The sequence below is a fragment of the Taudactylus pleione genome, unplaced genomic scaffold (assembly GCF_031769625.1).
Source record: "Taudactylus pleione unplaced genomic scaffold, aTauple2 ptg000446l, whole genome shotgun sequence".
NCBI classification, from domain to species: domain Eukaryota; kingdom Metazoa; phylum Chordata; class Amphibia; order Anura; family Myobatrachidae; genus Taudactylus; species Taudactylus pleione.
Window position 1 is genome coordinate 2,803,135 of NW_028284848.1, and position 21,016 is coordinate 2,824,150.

Here is a 21,016-nt window from a genome sequence, read left to right on the forward strand (position 1 = left end):
AGAAGAAAATCAGTGAAGACTGCTGTCTTCCTTACTCTTCCCCGTCCTCACTGCCCCCTTTACTAACACCAGCCAATCAGAGGTGCCCCAGGAAGCAATTGCTGCACAGGGTGAAGACTATAGTTCCTATACAACTTGTGGAGTGTAGTCCTAACCTGCTCCGGTGGCACCGTTTTTCTGCCCATACATCAGTCTTGGAGCACCCCACCTGATGCCATTCATGGGTGAATCAAAATCTGCTTCTAATGCAGCCCAGAATGGAGGCGGATGGGTGAAGGGTTGCAGTTCCTCTGTGCTGAGGGGGCACTGAGGAAGATGAGACCGATGTGATGCACTGCTCAGGGAGGAGAGGTACACTGAGCCCCCTTTGTGCCCAAATCCCTGAGTTATGGTCTGACTGGCCTCCTAGAGGGCACTGTAACCCTTAGTCAGTGCCAGGCACTTCGGGCAAGTGGAAGAGTTGCAGTTAAGACCCCCACAAATCCAACCACATGTAAGAGATTACAGTGATTTGCTCCCCCCCTGCCGCACGTCCCCCCACTGATGTAACGCTGGGACTACCCTTGCTGCCCAAGCAGGGAGGCAGGGGCAGCATGCTGCAGGAGAGGAAGGCTGTGTGGCTGTGTCCTGCTTTCTCAGCTGCTGAATGTCCAGTATGTGGATCTGTCAGTGTTTGCCGCTGCCGTTTGGATTTTTGGACCTCTTAGCTAGACAGGTAAGTATTCGTGTATTCCACCTTAGAATTACTATATATCACATTAATATGATGCAATATAATTGTAATTACCAAATAACCACTTTCATGTTATACATGAATAGACCCCAAAAATGGAACTGGAAAACACAATTTATTTTCATCATATAAGTTTTTCTTGTTTTCATCTACATTAGCATTGTTATTTAAATAAATATGAAACCACTATAATTCTCTGTGGAGTATACACTGGAATGCAGAACATGCTATAATGAGGATGCCAGTCCTGGATAAACACATTGTGGTTAATGATTAATTAGCTGTGTGACTCTCAGGGCTGCCTACCTAATGACATCATCAGCTGAGTACAGAAGCAATTATGTCACCAAACGGAAGCCAGTGTCCATTGGTAACTTGGGAAATTTAACTGAAAAGCATAGCTAAGAAAACTTTCCAAAATGGTTATTATTAAGTGATTTTGTTTGTTGCACTATTTAAAACAATGAAATGACTCAGTGTTTAAGAGCATTGATTATGAAAAGGTATAGCACAGACTTGGTGATTGGAGCATGAAATACTTTGCTCAGAAGTCTGTGCTACTCAGTACTCAGCAAGTAGGAGAGGAATCAGTAGCAGGAAAAAAGAAGTGATAATGCCACTGTATAGGTCCTTGGTACGGCCTCATCTAGAATACTGTGTTCAGTTCTGGAGGCCATAGCTCCAGACGGATATAAATACATTAGAGACGGTACAAAGAAGGGCAACTAAAATGGTGCATTCTATGTTTCTATGTTCCAAACATTGTAGACAGGGTGTTCTCCATAGGAACTTCTCAACAGGGCCTTGTCTTAGTCAAATTCTAGGATAGGCAAGTAACTACCACACTGTGGGTTCTGACTTTTAAAGTAATTTTTTCCTTGATTAGTCAGTGTATCAAAGCTGAACACTGCAAATACAATAAATGTGTGTCTAGTTACTTTTAGAAATTAATTCATTAGACTCAATTTAAATAAACAGCGTACTGTACATGTGATTGCAATAACAGTTATATCAATAGCTTAACAAATTGAAAGAAATCTGGTACACTGGCAGTTTCAGAATTTCAGGATGAACTCGTTGTTATATGTAGACACATATAATACATGTTAACTTAAAATATACTGTACATTGCAATGAAGTCATGAAACAAGAGCATCACTGCTAAACAAATTGTAGTACAAAAGACAAATGTAATTGTACTATATAGAATTACATGGACTTTCTTTTGGTGAATAATGTAAAACTGCGAAATAAAAGTAAAAAATAAAATAAAATACTGTCTACTCATTTCCACACAAATATACCATAAACTTTTCCACAAACGACATCCAATAACTCAAGTCAAATGACTGCAAATATTTAGATGCATTAAGATATTTCAGGGTTTTAATTAGATCTCCTAAGCTGCACAAGAAAATAGAATTGTTAGTCCAATTTATTTCTACAATAGACACGATGATGGAATCGGCCATTTCTGCTGCAATTGATTTATTTTTCTTTTAAGTATACTAAACTGCAAAAAAGTCATGCACTACGACATCAATTTCCAGGACGGTTTCTTTAAAGAAAGGTTGCTGCCCCAACCATGATGAAAAAACATGATGCCGGACTGGACAATAAATGTTTTTATAATTCTTAATGCCTCCTTCAACATCCTTGTAAGCAGCCTTCCTAAGCACAAGACGAATGTTTAGTGAAGGTCCATTGGGATCATGGCAGGGATGATATCACTGGTTAGAGTAGGCAGGTAATGGCTCTTCCATGGGAAAAAAGAGCATTACCTCATCAAGTTAATATGTATTCCAGTATTGCTGAGCATCAAAAAGAAAAGAGAAATGACACTTGTGGGGTCACAAGCATTAGCATATGTGGATTATTGAATTAACGACATGCTCCTTGCATTTGTACTGTTATGGTGGCCCTTGGACTAAACACGCCATGCTATTACTAATTTGTAGAATTGTAGGTTGGAAGTTAAAAACTATTTTGGATTCCAAGATTAATGAGTATTCTGCCTGTTCTGCTTTTCCTGACTGATAGGGACTGCACCAAAACAGTACATCTATTATTCCTCAATAAACTAACTGTATATAACTGGAATGATTGCATGTTTAAAAAAAACTCACTTCCTGTAACTCTGTATGCTAAATGGCCAAGTTACAATTTTCCACAATCCCTTTGGCAATGTAGCTGTGCATGAAGGATATAGAAGTTATGCACATTTCATTTGTTTGGCTGGGGCTTATTAGTGCTTGGTTTCATTTCATATGTTGCTATTTTTGTAAACTGAATTATCTAGCTGTACAACCTAGTCTCCCATGCACAGGCAGAATGTCAGATGTAAAGCTGCAGAACATGAATTAAATAAAAAGAAAAAAACTGCTTTGTGATGAAAAGTTTCTTCTAAAGTGAGCCCACACAGCGAGGCAGCCATTTTGTGTCCTAAACTGTATATTGCAGAATACCGCGATCGGGGGCTTAATGACGCTATTCAATGTGAGTTATGGAATCAGACCATTGCATAATTGTGTATTTGAAAAAGCATTTCAGGCAGATTGTGAAAACAATACCTATAAACGCACATTAAAATGGGCGTGTACTGCTACATCTGAGAGGCGTGCCATAACATTGATCTACATCCAAATGTAAATGAGCCCTAAAGCAGTTAGTAAGATCTTCTTATTGATGAAAACACACTGATATTTTTCAGAAAATGCATGTAACCATAGCAGTGGCGTGCGGTGAGGTCAGTGGCGTCACAAGGGGGCTGTGGGGGGTGCAGGATGCACCCGGGTGTCACCCGCCAAGGTATGACACCAAGGTGCAGACTCCTTCTCAGTGACAGGAGCCGAGTGCTGCACTGTAGTATTAAGTGCAGCACTCGGCTCCTGACATTGTGAGGGAACTGACACTGCATACATGGGCAGTCTGACTCTGTACCTCCTGCACCCCCACCCCTGGACCCCCCCCGTAAGAAGCACGGGGGTTCGGGCCACGAGGCCACACCCCCTTCCCACAAGGCCATGCCTCCTTCCAGCATGGCCACGCCCCCTTTTTGGTGTCACACAGCATCCCTCCCTGTACCGGGTGACACAGCGGGGAGGGACGCCACTGAGTGAGGTCAATGGCTGGTGAGGCTGTGGCTAGCATCAGAGACAGATTTACACACACATATAGCATACGGACCCGAAAGAGGTACCTTAAATCCACCATTCAATTTGCAAGTTGCATAATTACATATATTCTCCTGTATCTCAACAGAATTGACAGCACAAGAATTCTCAAAGCCAACAGCACAATAACTAGAAATACATTCACCTGTATCTGTGTATTGATTTTTGCAATAGGTGGTTATAATCATGTAAAGAATCTCATTTATTCCAGTTAAGACCTAACACTAAAACATATTTATATATGTTGTCCAGGAATTCAGTTTATCTAATAACGGGTGCGGCGCTATTAAGTTAACGGAAGACTTGGACAGCCAGATACAGTCACTGTCAGTGCTGGATCTGATGCTCAATCACATCTGCTTTACTGACTGGGGCGTGCTTTCATGAGGACTGGAGGCACATCCCTGTTAATGAGGCACTTGTATAGGTGCCGCGCCTCTTGCTTTTTTCAATGGGCTTTTACTGCCTGTGGCTCGGCTCCACCCCCCGCTCCATCTCCTTTACTATTTTCAGCGGGTGGCACCGCTTTTGGTACCTCCCAAACAAATGTCACTCTATTTTCACTGTAAAAATGATTAGAATAATATAAAGCAGATAATTATGACACAGAATATGTGTCATAAGTATCTTCTTTATATTATTTTAATTATTAATGACAGAGGAGGCTCTGTCTCCCCTGCCTCCCCTGACTGCACATCCCTGAGCAATAAGGATCATTGTGCCTTATAACCAATGCAGGGAAATTATATTAATGATCCAATTTGAATGTATATATCACTTTTCTTTTATATAACAGCTTCAGAACTGGGGTAAGGTGTAATCAGGGACATTGCTGGACTCTTCAGGGAGTCGGGGAGGTTGCTACTATTTCAGGGAGTCTCCCTGACAATCAGGGAGAGTTGGCAAGTATGGGCCATCCATTGCTCACTTCACTGGGGAGGAGGACGGGATCTGAGAGGTTGGTCAACTCTGCCGGGAGAACTCACTGAGAAGGTAGGCAAGTACGCATCCAATTAAACCCCATCATTTATTTACTAAAGCTTGGTACACACTTGTTCAAACACACTTTTGATGCGATTTTACTTTTGATTGCACTTACATTTGGAAGTCCCAAACACAGTGCCAATACGTGCTTACACACCTATACAATTTAACCGATCTTCGACCCCCATCTGTCAAAACATATTGGGTGAAAAGACTGTACCACCGTACACGCTCTACAGATTTCAGGCTACGATGATGCCAAATATAAAAAGAATTAGCATAATGGGCTGGAAAAGAGCACGATTAACACCACATAAAGAAACATACAGGATGCGTCAAGTTCTCTTCGTGTATGGATTTGTGCATGTACATAATTATATATGTATCTTCTGAATGAAAGTGTACAGGGTGTATGCATTTATATTGTACCTACTGCAATGCATCTGCACATACTATGCTTGACAACAGTTGACAAAAAAATAACAACAATTTTACATGTATTGGCAATACATGTAAAATTTATATTTTTTTGTAACCTGTTGTCAAGCATAATGGACCTCATTCAGAGTTGGTCGTTGCGGCCGCTCGGTCATAGGGGAAAGGGGCCGGATATGCAAATGAAGCGATCGTAAGTTGGGTCGCTAAGATGGGTTCGTTAGCTGAACGACCGAGGGTAAGAAGCGGTCATAAGACTAAATACACGCTCCCTTCTCGATCGCAACACATGTCATCTCCGGGGATATAAGGATTAATCGAGACCATCGGGACCCATCGGAGCTGATCGCAGATTTAAAGGCTCACCATACTATCTCTTAAGCACTACGATCTAGTCAGTGTAATAACCACCCATGTCACGTGTGCCATGGCACTACTTTGTTAATTATGCACTCCCATTAAACTCCCCTCGCATAGTCAGGCACGCCTGCGTTCGGATCTCCACACCCCCGTTCACAAGCACCTTCCCCTGTTACCACCCACCAACGGCTCATTCTGTCACTCAAACTAACAACCTGGCTGTGTTCAAGGAGAGAGCAATTTCTGATCGTAACAGCTAGTTTACGCACGCGCATTGCGAATTTTACGCATGCGCAGTTTAGCAAACATCGCTTGCATACGACCGAGCGGCCACAACTAACACCCCAGGAGCTATTATTTAAAATGTTCCATATTTAGATGATTCTGTAAAGTACCTGTGCTATAGGTTCTGTGCTTCGATACAGAAGGGCTACATATAACTTTATATCTGGGCCAGGAAAACCTATTTGACATGCTGTACAGTACAACAAAGGAAAAACACAGCGCTGTCAGCAAACAGATCCCCCCAGGGTCAATATATATCGCTTGCCCACAGTGAAAGAACTGAGATGTTCACAAATACATAGAACGTAGGAAGTGTTCTTTATAACTTCTGTAACAGGGCTCATTTATTACTGGCAGTCTAATTGTCCTTTTTATTTTGTTTTTGCTGCTTCTACAGAGTTTACTAGAGGGCATGATCACTGGGGAAATGGCAGAACAAGTGTAGTATACATCAGGTCTCCCAGCTCACAGTATCATTTTACAGAGAATAAAAAGAATTAAAGGAAATTAAAGGAAATGTCACTGTGTGAACTTCATGTCATATAAAGGTGTGTTTGATGCCACAATATTCCTGCATTAGTGTCATAGGAACCTCACATCACTACTCTGTGCTATTGGGGATCCTGTTACTTGCCCTAACTCTCATACCTCTTTCAAGCATTTGATCCCATAATGATATCATGGCCAACGAGTTGCACATGTGTAGCCTGGAGACCTTGATTGCTGTTAATGATGATAGCCACAATCCAATATGCCTCAGCGTGCCTCTTTAGTCCGTTCCTGTCTGCCACTGATGAGGTCATCAGAATCCGCATAAGGCAGCCCCGAATGGTCAAACAGCTCATTCTAGGATCTACTTGTATCTAAAAACCCTTGTTGCACCATTCAGATATAAGCCGGGTCCTTGACTCGGGTCGCAAGACCCAGGTAAACTCTGGTCGATGGCAGGGTGTGGACCTGTGACTGTCAACTCGGGTCAGCAACTTTCAGAAATATGTCCGACCCAGGTCGTTTCTCTGTGCCTTGGCAAATTCAGGTTTCTCTGTATGTCTGAAAGGGGTATCGTCCTTGCCAACATAATCATATGAATGAAATGGTAATTACCTCACACAAGATCAGCACTCTCACCTGCTGCTGTGACCATTCTAAAGATCTGATTGGTCATACTGTAAAACAGTCCAATGACCTGATTGGCTAATTCAGTATTTTTAAGAAATACATTTTATCTATGACCACTTGTGGAGAGATTTATTAAAGTCTATCTTGGCAATGATTATGCCCCCCCAATTTGCCAAATTTATTATACAGTGGTTTGGAGTGCCCAAACATAAATCACCAGCAATGGACAGCAGTTTTTAAACCGTCAAATTCAGCCAAATCGCAGTTGGTTTAAAGGAAAAGTGAAATGGCTTATTTATTATTCATGATATTACTTTCAACAATACCTACACATTACTACACACTGATATACAGTGACCCTCACAATGGATGAAAATAAAGTTGCAGTTATTGAAGATGCGTGCTGTAGTCTGTCCTGAGGTCACGCATGCGCACAACCAGTGGTCACACTCTGTGGATGTGGCAGGGGGATCCACTCGGATTCCTCTACACAACCCTGGAACTGCTTCCCATAGTAAGGAGCGGGGCGCCGGGAATCAGCTCCATCTGAAGATGTCGTTGATTCTCGGAAGCAAGCTCCAAAATTGTTCAGTTTTTGGAGTTTGCTGAATAATAAGCTAACTGGTACATAAAACAAGCAGAAACTAGCGCTTCCGCATGTGAAATGGACCCATTAGTGATGATGAATAGGCCCCTAGGTAAGAAAAACCAAAACAACTCAAAGATCATACCATCATTTTCCCTGATTAGCCAAACAAACACTCAGGGGTATATTTACTAAAGTGCAGGTTTTTAGAAGTGGAGATGTTGCCCATAGCAACCAATCAAATTGTACTTATCATTTATCTAGCACCTTCGAGAGGATAATAGCTAGATTCTAATTGGTTGCTATGGGCAACATCTCCACTTCTAAAAACCTGCACTGTAGTAAATATACCCCTCACTGTTTAATTTGGCAAATGCTCCCAAATTGGTAAGTCTAACCATTGTGCTCTGCAAAAAATTGGACTGTTAGGGGTAGGATTATGCTTATTGTGAGGCACACTGAGGCAACAGATTTTGGGAAGCAGCAGCATGAAGGGAACTCAATTACAAAAAGCCTATGTACTTACAGCAGCAATAGTCTGATTAATAGTTTCTACTTTACCATTACCGATATGTCTAACACTGCTGAAATTCAATATTTCTATTTAATAGCGTACATAACTTGTATGCAAGTGTTTATGGTAGTCTGTGGAATGTTGCTGCTCGTATCACTGCTCCTAGTGATTTATAACCAAAACTAAAGAGACATTGAAAAATAACCTTAAGCATGGCTCCAGTCACAAAAAGCTTTTCATGGTTGAGATTCAAGACCATCTAAACACTACTACCAGCATTTGTAAAACCCCATTTCAAAACAGAAACAAAAATGATAAAACAGAGACTGATCTGATTTCCATATGAATGATGTTTTGAAATAAGCTCATTCAAATGCAGACAAAGTTTCATTTGGAAAACAAAATCTCTGTATATTCACTGTGTTTACCTTTGCTGCGTGCAGTATGTCCCCACAGTCTGTTCACGTAAATAATAAGGTTCAGTACAGGGTCCCTCATGGGCCCATCACATCATTGCTGTGTACACTGTGATAAGTCTTTAATGACAGCGCTCATTGTAAGTCAGTTTTCCGGCGAGTGAAGGAGGGGGAGGGGGGATTGGTGAGCTGGATTAATATTCATGAGAGAGTAGCCTATCTACTCACTGGGAGTTAGTGACATTATTGAGGCATAGTGTACACTGTACAAGTTGCCTCAACAGGAGCCATACTTGCCGACAATCATCTCCAGCCTTCCGGGAGGGAGCTGATTGTCGGCTAACAGCGGGGGGCGGGGGCGGTCATTGGGGGCGGACCAGCGTGTTGGTGGTACATTGGGGGTGGAGCCGCATGGTCACGTCATCGTGGCTCCGCCCCTCTTCACAATGCCGTTATTTTCGGCAGTGTGAAGTAGGGGGCGGGGCCGTGATGACGCGATTCAGCGCGAATCGCGTCACCGGTTCCCCCGCTGCGTGGGTTTCTAATCTTTTCAGGGGAGAGGACGGGAGGGTCTGAGGCTTCCGGGAGGCTTGCCTGCCTTTCCGGGGGGCCGGGAGTGACACCCGAAAATCGGGAGGCTCCCGGCCAAATCGGGAGGGTAGGCAAGCCTGTCAGGAGCGTATCAATAATGGGTGAAGGATATGCGGTGCACACGGGCCCCCGGGTCCAGGGGGGGCCCGCACCGCACACCCTGCACCCATATTATCTAAAACTTACCCATACTTCCAACTTTCCCTCATTGTCAGGGAGACTCCCTGAAATAGTAGCAATCTCCCTGTCTCCCTGAAGAGTCCAGCAATCTCCCCTATTGCACCTTACCACCGTTCTGAAGCTGTTATATAAAAGAAAAGTGATATATACATTCAAATGAGATCATTAATATAATTTCCCTACATTGGTTATAAGGCACAATGATCCTTATTGCTCAGGGACGTGCAGTCAGGGGAGGCGGGGGAGACAGAGCCTCCCCTGTCATTAATAATTAATATAATGTAAAGAAGATACTTATGACACATATTCTGTGTCATAATTATCTGCTTTATATTATTCTAATCATATATTATTCTACCAAGAATGGTGCCACCCGCTGAAAATTGCACCCTACTCCCATTATGAAGCTGTAGTAAAAAAACCCCCAAGATATTTACATTCAAATGTGATCATTAGTATCATGTCCCTGCATTGGTTATAAGGCACAATGATCCCTATGGCTACATGCTTTTTCTGGAAAATATCAGTGTATTTTCAACAACACAAATACGTAGATCTTACTAACTGCTTTTGGGCTCGTTTACATGTGGATGTAAGTCAGGTTTATGACACGCCTCTCATATGTAGCAGTACACGCCCACTTTAACGTGCACTCATAGGTGTTGTTTTCACAATCAACCTGAAATGCTTTTTCAAAAGTAGGTAAGTATGCTTCAAAGTCAGACAGCAGTTTAAATACCAAAACCATACCTTCCAACATTGCCACTGGGAAACTGGCACTGTTTCAGTATATTATGACAAGAGGTTATAACTGAATCATGCTGGGGCTTCCCCAACCCCTCCCACTCTCCCACAAGCTCCTGCCTTGCTGAGCGCACCAGTCACTATTTTACTGTCATCTGCACATGCAGAGGGGCACTCGTGGATCAAATATTCCAAATGCCGGGGTGCCTTCCTAGAATTAATATATCCAACAAATGTCCATAGGTCATAGAACAAGTGGCACTCCAACGGACTTTAAAATGTGCAAAACTAATTTTATTTTACCAACGTTTCAAGGCCATGTTGGCCTTTTCATCAGGGTGTAAAACAACTTTTTACACCCTGATGGAAAGGCTGACATGGCCTTGAAACGTTGGTAAAATAAAATCCGTTTTGCACATTTTAAAGTTCGTTGGAGTGCCGCCTGTTCCATGACCTATGGACGTTTGTTGGATATATATATATATATATATACATATATATATATATGTATATACATACACTTCCTTTATCCTCTCTCTACTCTCTCTAAAAATGTTAATTCATAGTTTCATAGTGAAAGATCATCATAATTTCCTGAGTAAGTTTTAAACTCCCTGATAACACTATCAGACAGGATCTCTGATATTTATGGGAAATCCAAATTACTCCTCTGAATATGGTTTTCATGTAAAATTCTGCCATCTGGTATGTATTATAAAGTAATTTGTAGCAACTCTTGCTCAGAGCAAAATCTTCCTTCCTGCCAATTTTCCACCAAATAAAAACTGTTGTAATTTATATTCATTTTCCTAGCCCAGATTAATTGATAAGGTGAAAATGCATAGTAAATAACTCAGGGCCAGTTATGCAAGTAGGCAATTGAACATCCAATATTTGCACGCATGCCCTGCCAGTCACGTTTTATTATATTGATATTTTGGTTGCATGTTAAACCCTTTGGTGCCAGAAGCTGTTGCTTTGCATCGCTGGAGATATTTTCAGGTATGTAAAGAATTCAATACAAAAAACTGCTGTAATCTCTATCATTATGCAATGAGAGCGGTTTCAGGAATAAACTGAGGTTAATAACAGCATAAAAGTGATCACATAATCTTAACTTTAAAAATGTAAATAAACCAGTGGAATTTTCTCCATCTGTAGGACAAGCCTACACATATTAAAACACACTTACATTTTTTTTTTATTATTTAAGCGTTTAATAAAAATATCAGCTTTGTATCTGAGGTTCAAAGAGAGCTTTGTATTACATGTATATATTATTTTACCCTGTGTATATATATTTATCTGATCACATGTAGGATCTCCGGCTTTGCTGGCCTCACTTGATTGGTCAAATAAGACAGGGAGCTCTATTTGTCAGACATTCTGATCTGGCGTCACAGAAACTGACTGCAGTATGTTGTAGCTGCCCGTACTCTACTCATTTTGCAAATAGACAACCCTGTCATACTGTGTTACGTTTGTCAGGGAAAGATCCCAGCTAGACGATCCACAGCCATGGAAAGGTTGTGACCGGAGCTGTGTCCATGTGAAATGAATGGATAGAAGCATCTCAATTACATAGCATATGATGGCCGTACAGCTCACACAACAATCTAGAGAAACTCACCTTTAATAAACATGTATATCAGATGCTAAGCTGGAGGTGCTTGCTGCTGAATCTTCCTATGTTTCATCTCATAAACCCAAAGTGCAGATCTTTTGTGTCAGCACAGTTAAAATAACTTAATTAGTGCAATTAGACAGGAATAACCATTTAATTGTGGATATAAAAAATCTAAATCCATTAAGTGTCTCCTTTGATGTAGCCGACTGATTTAATGATTAGAATTAGTGCTTTTAGTATGTAATACTGAATGGGAGAAAAAAAAATTCTAATTAGTATGTGAGGCCGCTGATATAGCGAGTCACGTTGAGTCCGGAGCGCGAGGAATGGTTTTGTATTAAAATGATATCACAAACCAGTAATTCTATTTTATTTCCATGAAACAGGAAAACTGCTTTACACGGCCATTAACTATTGCCTGTAGGCATTCAATTTGCTGGGTTGCATACACTGATTAATTAGCAATAATTATTGGTGTAGTGAGGTTTATTAATCATCGTCCAGTACTAAGGATTTTACCAGTAAAAAGATCACGATCCAATTTTCCGTAGAATTTATCACACAAATTACTAAGGACATTTGGTTTTAGCACCTTACAAGGTGTTCCAATTACTGAAGCAATTACTATTTTTGTGCCCACATGGCCTTATAGTTAACCTCTGGTACCTAAAGCCAGAACTGTGTAGCACTTTAGGAATGAGAAGTAGGAGTATTAATTTGAAATGTTCTGTAATCTCCCCAAACAATAATCTCTTGATTATTCACTCCATGAAGGTATGCAGGATATTGTAGCATGTGTGGGCAGACTCTGAGCATGGGCAAGTGCAGAATTTTGTTAGGGGATTTTCTACCTTTGCATTTTATCAAAATGTTCATATGCTAGGTATACTAAACAATCAATTGTATGTGGACAGGCCTTCTAATTAGAGTGTACTGTATGGACATTTCAGCTTCATCTATTGCTAACAGGTGCATAAAATCAAGAAACCAGCCATGTACTTTTCATCGTCAAACAATAGCAGTTGAATAGGACATACTGACAAGCTCATTGACATTTAACGTGGGCCTGTCATAGTGTGCTATCTTTCCGAAAAGTCATTTTATCAAATTTCTGTCCTGCTAGAGCCGCCCTGGACAATTATAAGTGCAGTTACTGTAAAGTGGAAATATCCTGGAGGAATAATGGTTCAGCCACAAATTGGTAGTTCCACACAAGAACGGAACAGCCTAGTTCTAAATAAAAAATGTCCTTCGTGACAACGCTCACCACGAATTCCAAACTGAACCTGAAAGCAATGTCAGCATGAGAACTGTTCCTCAGGAGCTTCACAGATTTGGATTCCATGACCCAAAAGAACCACACAAGCCACAGATCAACTTGTGCAGTGCTAGCCATAGACCAGAGTGACAAATCAGTGACAAGTTCAATTTGATGAAGAAAGAATACAAGTCTGGGGCTGTATTTTTATGATTTGACCTGGGTCTTTTTGTTCGAGTGAAGGGAAATCTTAATGCTACAGAATACAATGACATTCTAGAGAGAATTGTGTGCTTTCAACTTTGTGCTAACAGTTTGGGGAATGCCCTTTGCTCTTTCCTGTTTCAGCATGAAAATGTCCCCATACACAAAGTGTGGTCCAGCTAATAATTATTTGCTGGGTTTACTGTGGAAAACTTCACTGACCTGCCCAAAGCCCTGATCTCAACCCCATAGACACCTTTGGGATGAATTGGCCCACTGACTAGGAGGCAGACATTATCACTTAACATTAGTACCTCCACTCAAAAATAATAAGGGGTCTAATTATGTAGGACCACATTTTATCCCCGATAATTATAATGTCTTATTGCAGGAATAAAAAATTATGTTTTGGTTCTACTTGTCAATATTTTTACAAAAAATTGCAAAATGTAGTCCATAAGCTATAAAGGGGTCAAGCTCCGAAAAAGCTGTTGGTATCGAAGCTTGGTAAATCGTTTTTTTACACAATCCCCATAGACAGCTTTGGGGACTGCTTTTGCAATCGTTAAAAGGTGGACAAAGCAGGTATCTCAGATATCTACTGCAGTACCCCTTGTTAAACACCTCCATGGTCAAAAATGCAGCAATCCTACAAAATAAACCATCTTCAAAGGGCTGATCACATTTTTGGGCTGAATAAATAGGAGCCTAATACTTTTATAGCTGAGTGGATGCAAATACCCATAGCCATGTTCCAAAATCTAGATGAATCTAGCTCTCCCAGAAGAGTGGGGGCTGTTATAACAGCAAAGGGTGGACCAACTCTATGTTGATGCCCATAGTATTTGGAATGAATCATTCAACAAGCACATATAGGTATGATGTTAAGGGTGTAAGAATACTTTTCCTGCTCCCCACCCCTCTCTGTTCAGCTTTGCATCATGGGCAGTTGCCCCTTTCTCGCACAGTCCTAGTTGTGGCCCATTCACCTGTCAAACCATCCCCTAGCCATTTTCTATGCCCAGAAAACACTGTACTATCAAGTAACCCTCATTGGGCCTTAGATATAAATGCAGATACCAGCCGTGGTTTGGAAAACAATTTTCTATGTTGAAAATGTTAGAAAATTTCCTTTAACAAACAATGCATTACATATATATTTTGTAGAAGACCAGAGAAAACCTTTTACTCATTATCCCCGATAATTATAATGTCTTATTGCAGGAATGAAAAATTATGTTTCGGGTCTATTTGTCAATATTTTCACAAAAAATTGCAAAATGTAGTCCATAAGCTATAAAGGGGTCAAGCTCCGAAAAAGCTGTGGGTATCGAAGCTTGCTAAATCGTTTTTTTTTTTTACCCAATCCCCATAGACAGCTTTGGGGACTGCTTTTGCAATCGTTAAAAGGTGGACAAAGCAGGCATCTCAGATGTCTACTGCAGTACCCCCTTGTTAAACACCTCCATGGTCAAAAATGCAGCAATCCTACAACATAAACCATCTTCACAGAGCTGAACAAATTTTGGGGCTGAATAAATAGGAGCCTAATGCTTTTATAGCTGAGTGGATGCAAATACCCATAGCCATGTTCCAAAATCTAGATGAATCTAGCTCTCCCAGAAGAGTGAGGACTGTTATAACAGCAAAGGGCAGACCAACTCTGTGTTGATGCCCATAGTATTTGGAATGAATCATTCAACAAGCACATATAGGTATGATGTTACCGGTGTAAAAATACTGCTCCCCACCCCTCTCTCTTCAGCTTTGCATCATGGGCAGTTGCCCCTTTCTCACACAGTCCTAGTTGTGGCCCATTCACCTGTCAAACCATCCCCCATCCATTTTATATGCCCAGAAAACACTGTACTATCAAGTAACCCTCATTGGGCCTTAGATATAAATGCAGATACTAGCCGTGGTTTGGATGTTGAAAATGTTAGAACATTTCCTTTAACAAACAATGCATTATATATATTTTGTAGAAGACCAGAGAAAACCTTTTACTCACTAAGAAGACAACTAGAAAACATCGCTTAGTTCACTAAAACACCTATGTGTAAAAATTTTCATTTATGTTTTAGCATTTTTAAATTGATTTCTTCCTTTAAGCTGCATGTGCACTTGGCTTGTTATTAATTACTGTAACTGTTACTGTAACTGTACATTGCGCCTTAGCTAATGTAACTGTACTGGAATTTTCTGCTTGCTTTGCATAGTTACATAAACAGAGTTTCATAAACAAGTAACACTTGGTGTCCGGGTCCTGTATCACTGTTTTAATGCAAATTATATTATTATTATTATTATTATTTGCAAATGTTCCACCCTGTCTGCTATATTGTACAGAACAGAACACAACCACTCAATCTTGCCATCGCTGTATTAATATTAGGAGCACATAAACAAAGTGATTTCTTCGGGCGTTCGGACTATAGCTAAAGGAAGGGCAAATTGTCCAAGTCACACAGTGCAAACAGCATAAAAGTTCACGTCCAGATCACAGCTAGCTGACATATTGGCTCCCGGCCATGTGTGCTATTCAAACAAGCTTTGTAATGCAATGTGGGATTTGAAGGAGATAGCCGGCCCAGTATAATGAACTGTTCTATCCTGTGTGTGCCCAGATGATGTATGAGTTCTTCATGGCTTGATCACATTGTAGACTCCCTGGGCATTTAGTTTACCGAAAAAACACCCTTATTTAAAATCCATAAGCAGAGAAGTGACTGAAAAGAGGGGCAGTATATTGCTGCCATTGATTACCAGATTAAATTAACATGAAATCCGCTCTTTGTGTAGATGTGAAGAAGGGTATGATATTCTGTGATTAGCTTCGCTTTGTCGTGTAACAAGTCAAAAACTCAACAGACCATGCTTGGTTCAGGCACTCTCACTGGAGATCTGAACTGGTTTGTCATAAATACCTTTCCCCTCCCCTGACATGGCACAGTACAAATACTAAATGGCCTCTTTACATGATTGAAATGTGTGTCGTCTTTATTAGTTTGGCCACATGGGAATTTAAGGTCACCCGTACCCCGCCTCCTCCTCCCCCCTGCCCCCTATGCTTGCCTGCATAGTTGTTGAAAAGGTCTTGGCTATTTCTAAAGTGATGTATGCTTTTTCCATTGAACTGTAATATGCTTTTGTACTATTCACTAATTCAAACAAAGATTATGTTTTATTGAGATTGAAAATCACATCTAGGCGTAGGGACTTGTGAAACTAATGTTCAGGAATCGTTCTGGTAAAATAACCGATGCAAGTTGGAACAATAGGTATTATAAAATCAGTTCATGCCTTTATATTATTCCTAAACTTTCATGGGGTCTTTTCAATGACCCTTACTATGAAATCACATTTATATCTTTTCAATTCAAAAATTATTTTCTTTATAACATACAGCAAAATGAGTTGAAAAAAGCCTATTAAAAGTAACAAATATTACAGTTAAATAGTTGTTTATAATTGTTTACACCATAATCATAATAAACACTTTCTTAAATTTGTATTGATAATTTGCTCTCTTTATATGATATCCTCCAGCCTTACATAGTTTAGTCAAAAATCAGCATAGAAGTGTATTTCACTTTATTGTTCCACTGGGTGGCACTGTTCTATTGGCGTCAATGGATGGTGTTTAAACTCACCCTGGCTTTTGCATATATCGGCATTTTATATATAATTCTATGTTATATTAAATATAGCTTACCAAGCAGTAACAGTAACTGAGTACCGCCGGCAGTGGTCATGGAGGGGGCTCTCATGCGATAGTTAGCAGCACATATTCACCATATACTATAGAACCTGTACTGTTGGCTATCCGCCTATGCTATCGCCATCTCGTTATTAAAATGAGATGTATATACAACTATGTGAGTTGTATTATTTAATTTTAATTTATTTTAGCTCAGATGACTCAAAAAATAGCAAAAAAATTATTTTGTTTCAATCATGGCATTTCAACCTTATGAAATAAGTGTAAAGTGCATTTTTTGTATTGCTGCGAAATCCACTGTGCTTTTTTTCTGGAACTAACTGCTTAAAAAAATGGAGTTATAGTCAGAGGTGCTTTAATGCTGTTAAAAGCAAGACTGAATTCCCAACTAATAATTTATCCCTGACCCTGTCCTCCCACCATTCTCTCTCCCGCTAGCTCCCCGTGATGCTTTTCAATACAGGCCACAGGTCTGGAAAGGTTATTGATTTAATATTAAGACTTTTTTCCTGCCAATACATTTTTAAGTAACATAAATTATTGGGTGTTTTTCTAAAAAAAACAATAAAAAAAACCCAGAAATAAGCAGTCTGCGGGTGTCTATAGAAAGCAACCTTTACACAAAGCTTTTAAATCCTTTTTAGTCACTAGGTAATCCATAAAACTGCCAAGTCTAAATTTTCAGCTATTACAGAGGCAATAATTCTTCTGTATTTCGTTAGGTAGAGTTGACATCTTACCCTTGTGCTAATTAGGATTCAAGACTCGGCTATTGTAACTCAATGTACAAAATCATTTCAAACCAGCCTATCTGACAAAGGCTGAGTCCTATTGTAAGGAAAGCCCCGCTGATCGCAATTTGTCGAAAGCTCCAAAAAAAAAAAGAAAAAAATATTAATTATATTCTCAACACTTCTCAAAGGCTGTTATGTACTTTATAGTTAGGTATTCACTCTTGAATTCTGAATGTAACTTTTGACACTGTCAAAAATTTAAATGAACTGAATGTCAACTGCATAGTTACCAACCGTCCAGGCTCAGATTATAAAGATTTGTCCCTGAAAATGTCCCTATTGTTTCATTCTAATTAACTGCACAGAGTAGTTCTTAATATTCTAGTATTCTACGCTATATATTTATTGCAATTATTACTATCTATACTTACTGTAATAACTGTAAAATGTAATACATATTAAAGGTGAACATTTAAATGCAAAAAAACAAAAGATACATTATAAACAGGTTTAATAAACATGTCATGATAGGGATTACAGTGAAGAGATGATGACCGAGGAAGCAATGTGCTTCAGGGACACCTGTTCATCGGTTAAGTGTCAATGGAAATTATTTTTACATTTTGGTGACTATGCACCTGCAGGAGATTAAGGATTTTGATATATTGTCATTTCCTTCTCCTGGGAAAGATGCCTGACGCAGGCAATGTGAACTGGGCAGGTGCTTTGGGTGTAACGTCATGGAGGGAGGTGACGCATGATTGCACTGGTGGTGCAGTTAATCAATCAGATAGATTCTACACATAAATCCTTGTTTGCATCTATTAGCACAGGTGTAACAGTCATACATCTTATCCATTGGCATCAGTGTGTGTAGCTTACCAATCGGCCGCTCTGACGGCAGATCAGTCTGCTGGTATATTTCTGCTTACACATGAGTTGGACAGACTTACAGAGCCAAGGAACTTGTCCCAGAGACAAAGACACCCGGTCAGCTCTTTCCAGTGTGACCATACAATGCATGTCCAAGGTGTTGAACTGAGTAGGTTACAAATATTGCACCTATCCATCACAGACAAGGACTTTTGTCAAGGGAAATAGTTACAGACACCTAGGGGGCTATTTATCAATATTTCCCAAAGTCTACTGTATATATCCGTGTTTATTTTCTATTTATTATTATTGTAGAGCTGGGATAGCGCTTACAAAAAACCTACTGTCCTGGTGAAGGTATAAAAGTAAAATGTAGCTTACACCCTCACTATACTATACTGCTGAGATCAGACTCAGTCGCGCCTCTGAGCATACGCTGTCATCATGTAGCACATGCAGATAGGGAAAACATGGCAGGGGGAAGGCTGGAGCTCTAGACCACTGGGGAGTGATCCTAAAATTCCTCTCCGCCAGGCCTTTCCTGTATGGCAGGGGTAGGCAGCCTGTGGTACTCTAGCTGCTGTGGAATTACTCCTCCCATCATGCTCTGCCACAGTTTAGCTAGGGCATGCTAAAACTGTGGCAGGGCATGATGGGAGGTGTAGTCCCACAGCAGCTAGAGTTCCAGAGGGTACCTACTCCCTGCTCTGTGACATTAGCTAATGGAGGCAATCTCTGCAAAGCTAAGCTTTTCAGTGCGTGTTAAATAACCCCATATCACCGTCCTATTAGAGTACTACGGGGTCAGCTGTAGCAATCACTGCGTATGTGCAGAGGGACGACGGAGGAACTTCTGAGTCCTAACCCTGGAAGTGCCTCTATTGCAAAGAACTCTTCTTATCGGGAGAGCTGTCCTGTCGTAATTAACGCTGGCATACATGCGATGAGTGGTGGGATGCATTACATGCTAATTGCAATGTGTCATGTATACCACCCATTGTGCGCATGCACAGTGTTAGATTCCCACTAAGAAGTCTTCACAAATGTAAAAGATCCCTACAAAATGCCAGAGATGTAACTCGCAGGGTAAGCGATTATCGCAACCGCTGTCCCTGCGAGTTTCACTTAGTACTTAGCGGGGATATTTTCATTTAAAAATGAAATTATGTGCCTCAAAATAAATACTTAATAGTCACTGCAGTTCCACAGTTGCCCCTATGCAGCACTTATATTAGTGACGAAGACTCTGATTAATGAAATAATAATCTATGTTTGTTGTCACATACAAGGCATGACTCCAGCAGACGTCCACTGTATCGCTGCTATACTTCCCAAGCTATTATTGAGTTATGGCCCTCTGAGGACTGCATCAATATATTGTTACACTATAACATAGCGAGACACAGCAATGTGTACAAAAACAGATTGAATGTTGTGTCATGGGAGCTATGGACGTTCACCCTAAATATTGGGCTTGACTTCACAGAGGTCAGATTATTTTCACTTGTAAACATTCCCAACTCAATCTCCTATATCTCCCACATGTTAATAATCAGCCCAAAAACACTATTTAAGGAGCGGGTGCTGGGAATACATGCAAAGTGTAAGAACTACACATTCCTTACATACTGGTAACTCTGTATTCTGAGAGACCTTGATATAACTGAAACACAGAGTATTACAGTGTTACACATAGTATTGTCCTGGTGATACGTACGTAGTAACATTTTGATGGGTATGTATTAAACACAGCCTGTAATGGTGCATACACACGGTCAGATTTTTCCTTCAGATCTGAACGATAACGATTTAAAAATCGTTCAGTCGTTCATATCTGAAGGAAAATCTGACATATCTGACATGCCTGAACGATGGACGATGAACGATGCGCGTTCCCATTTGTCAGATAACGATATCTGACATCTGATGTGTTTGCAGTCAGACTTGGACGATTCCATTCATTTTAATGCAGTCAAAAATCGTTCAATCGTTCAAAACTTTGGTAAAATCGTTCAAATCGTTCAATCGTTCATCTGACAAATCTGACAAATCTGACCGTGTGTATGCTCCATAAAAGTTAGAGGCTGATTACTTATGGCTTTATCTCTCTATCCACTTTATCTTTCTCCATGCTTTGGTAAATACTCCACAAATTTATACAGATAAACTGAAGGGGTCTATCCATTAGATTACTTTTTGAACGATCCGACCAAAACCAGGAGGTTTTGGTCGGAACGTTCAGAAAGTTGTCTAATGGATAGCCGGCAAGGACAAGCAATGCGCTTGTACGCTGGGTCCTTGCCGACGCCGAATATCTGTGGAACATGCTCGTCAACCTGACGACGATCGTCATGTTCCACGTGTTCACAGATAGGAGGTCAGTCTCCTGCACTGAATGACGTTCAGTGAACGCCATTCAGTGCGGGCACCACACCCGGCGACCTGAAGGACTGAACGCTAGTCGTTCAGTTTTTCAGGT

The 21,016-nt window shown here is 40.5% G+C and overlaps 1 protein-coding gene across 1 annotated transcript in view; it reads right to left on the reverse strand.

The window, feature by feature from the left end:
• NRP1 (neuropilin 1) overlaps positions 1–21,016 on the reverse strand; it is a 166,858-nt gene that overhangs the window by 102,179 nt on the left and 43,663 nt on the right. The window lies entirely within an intron of this gene.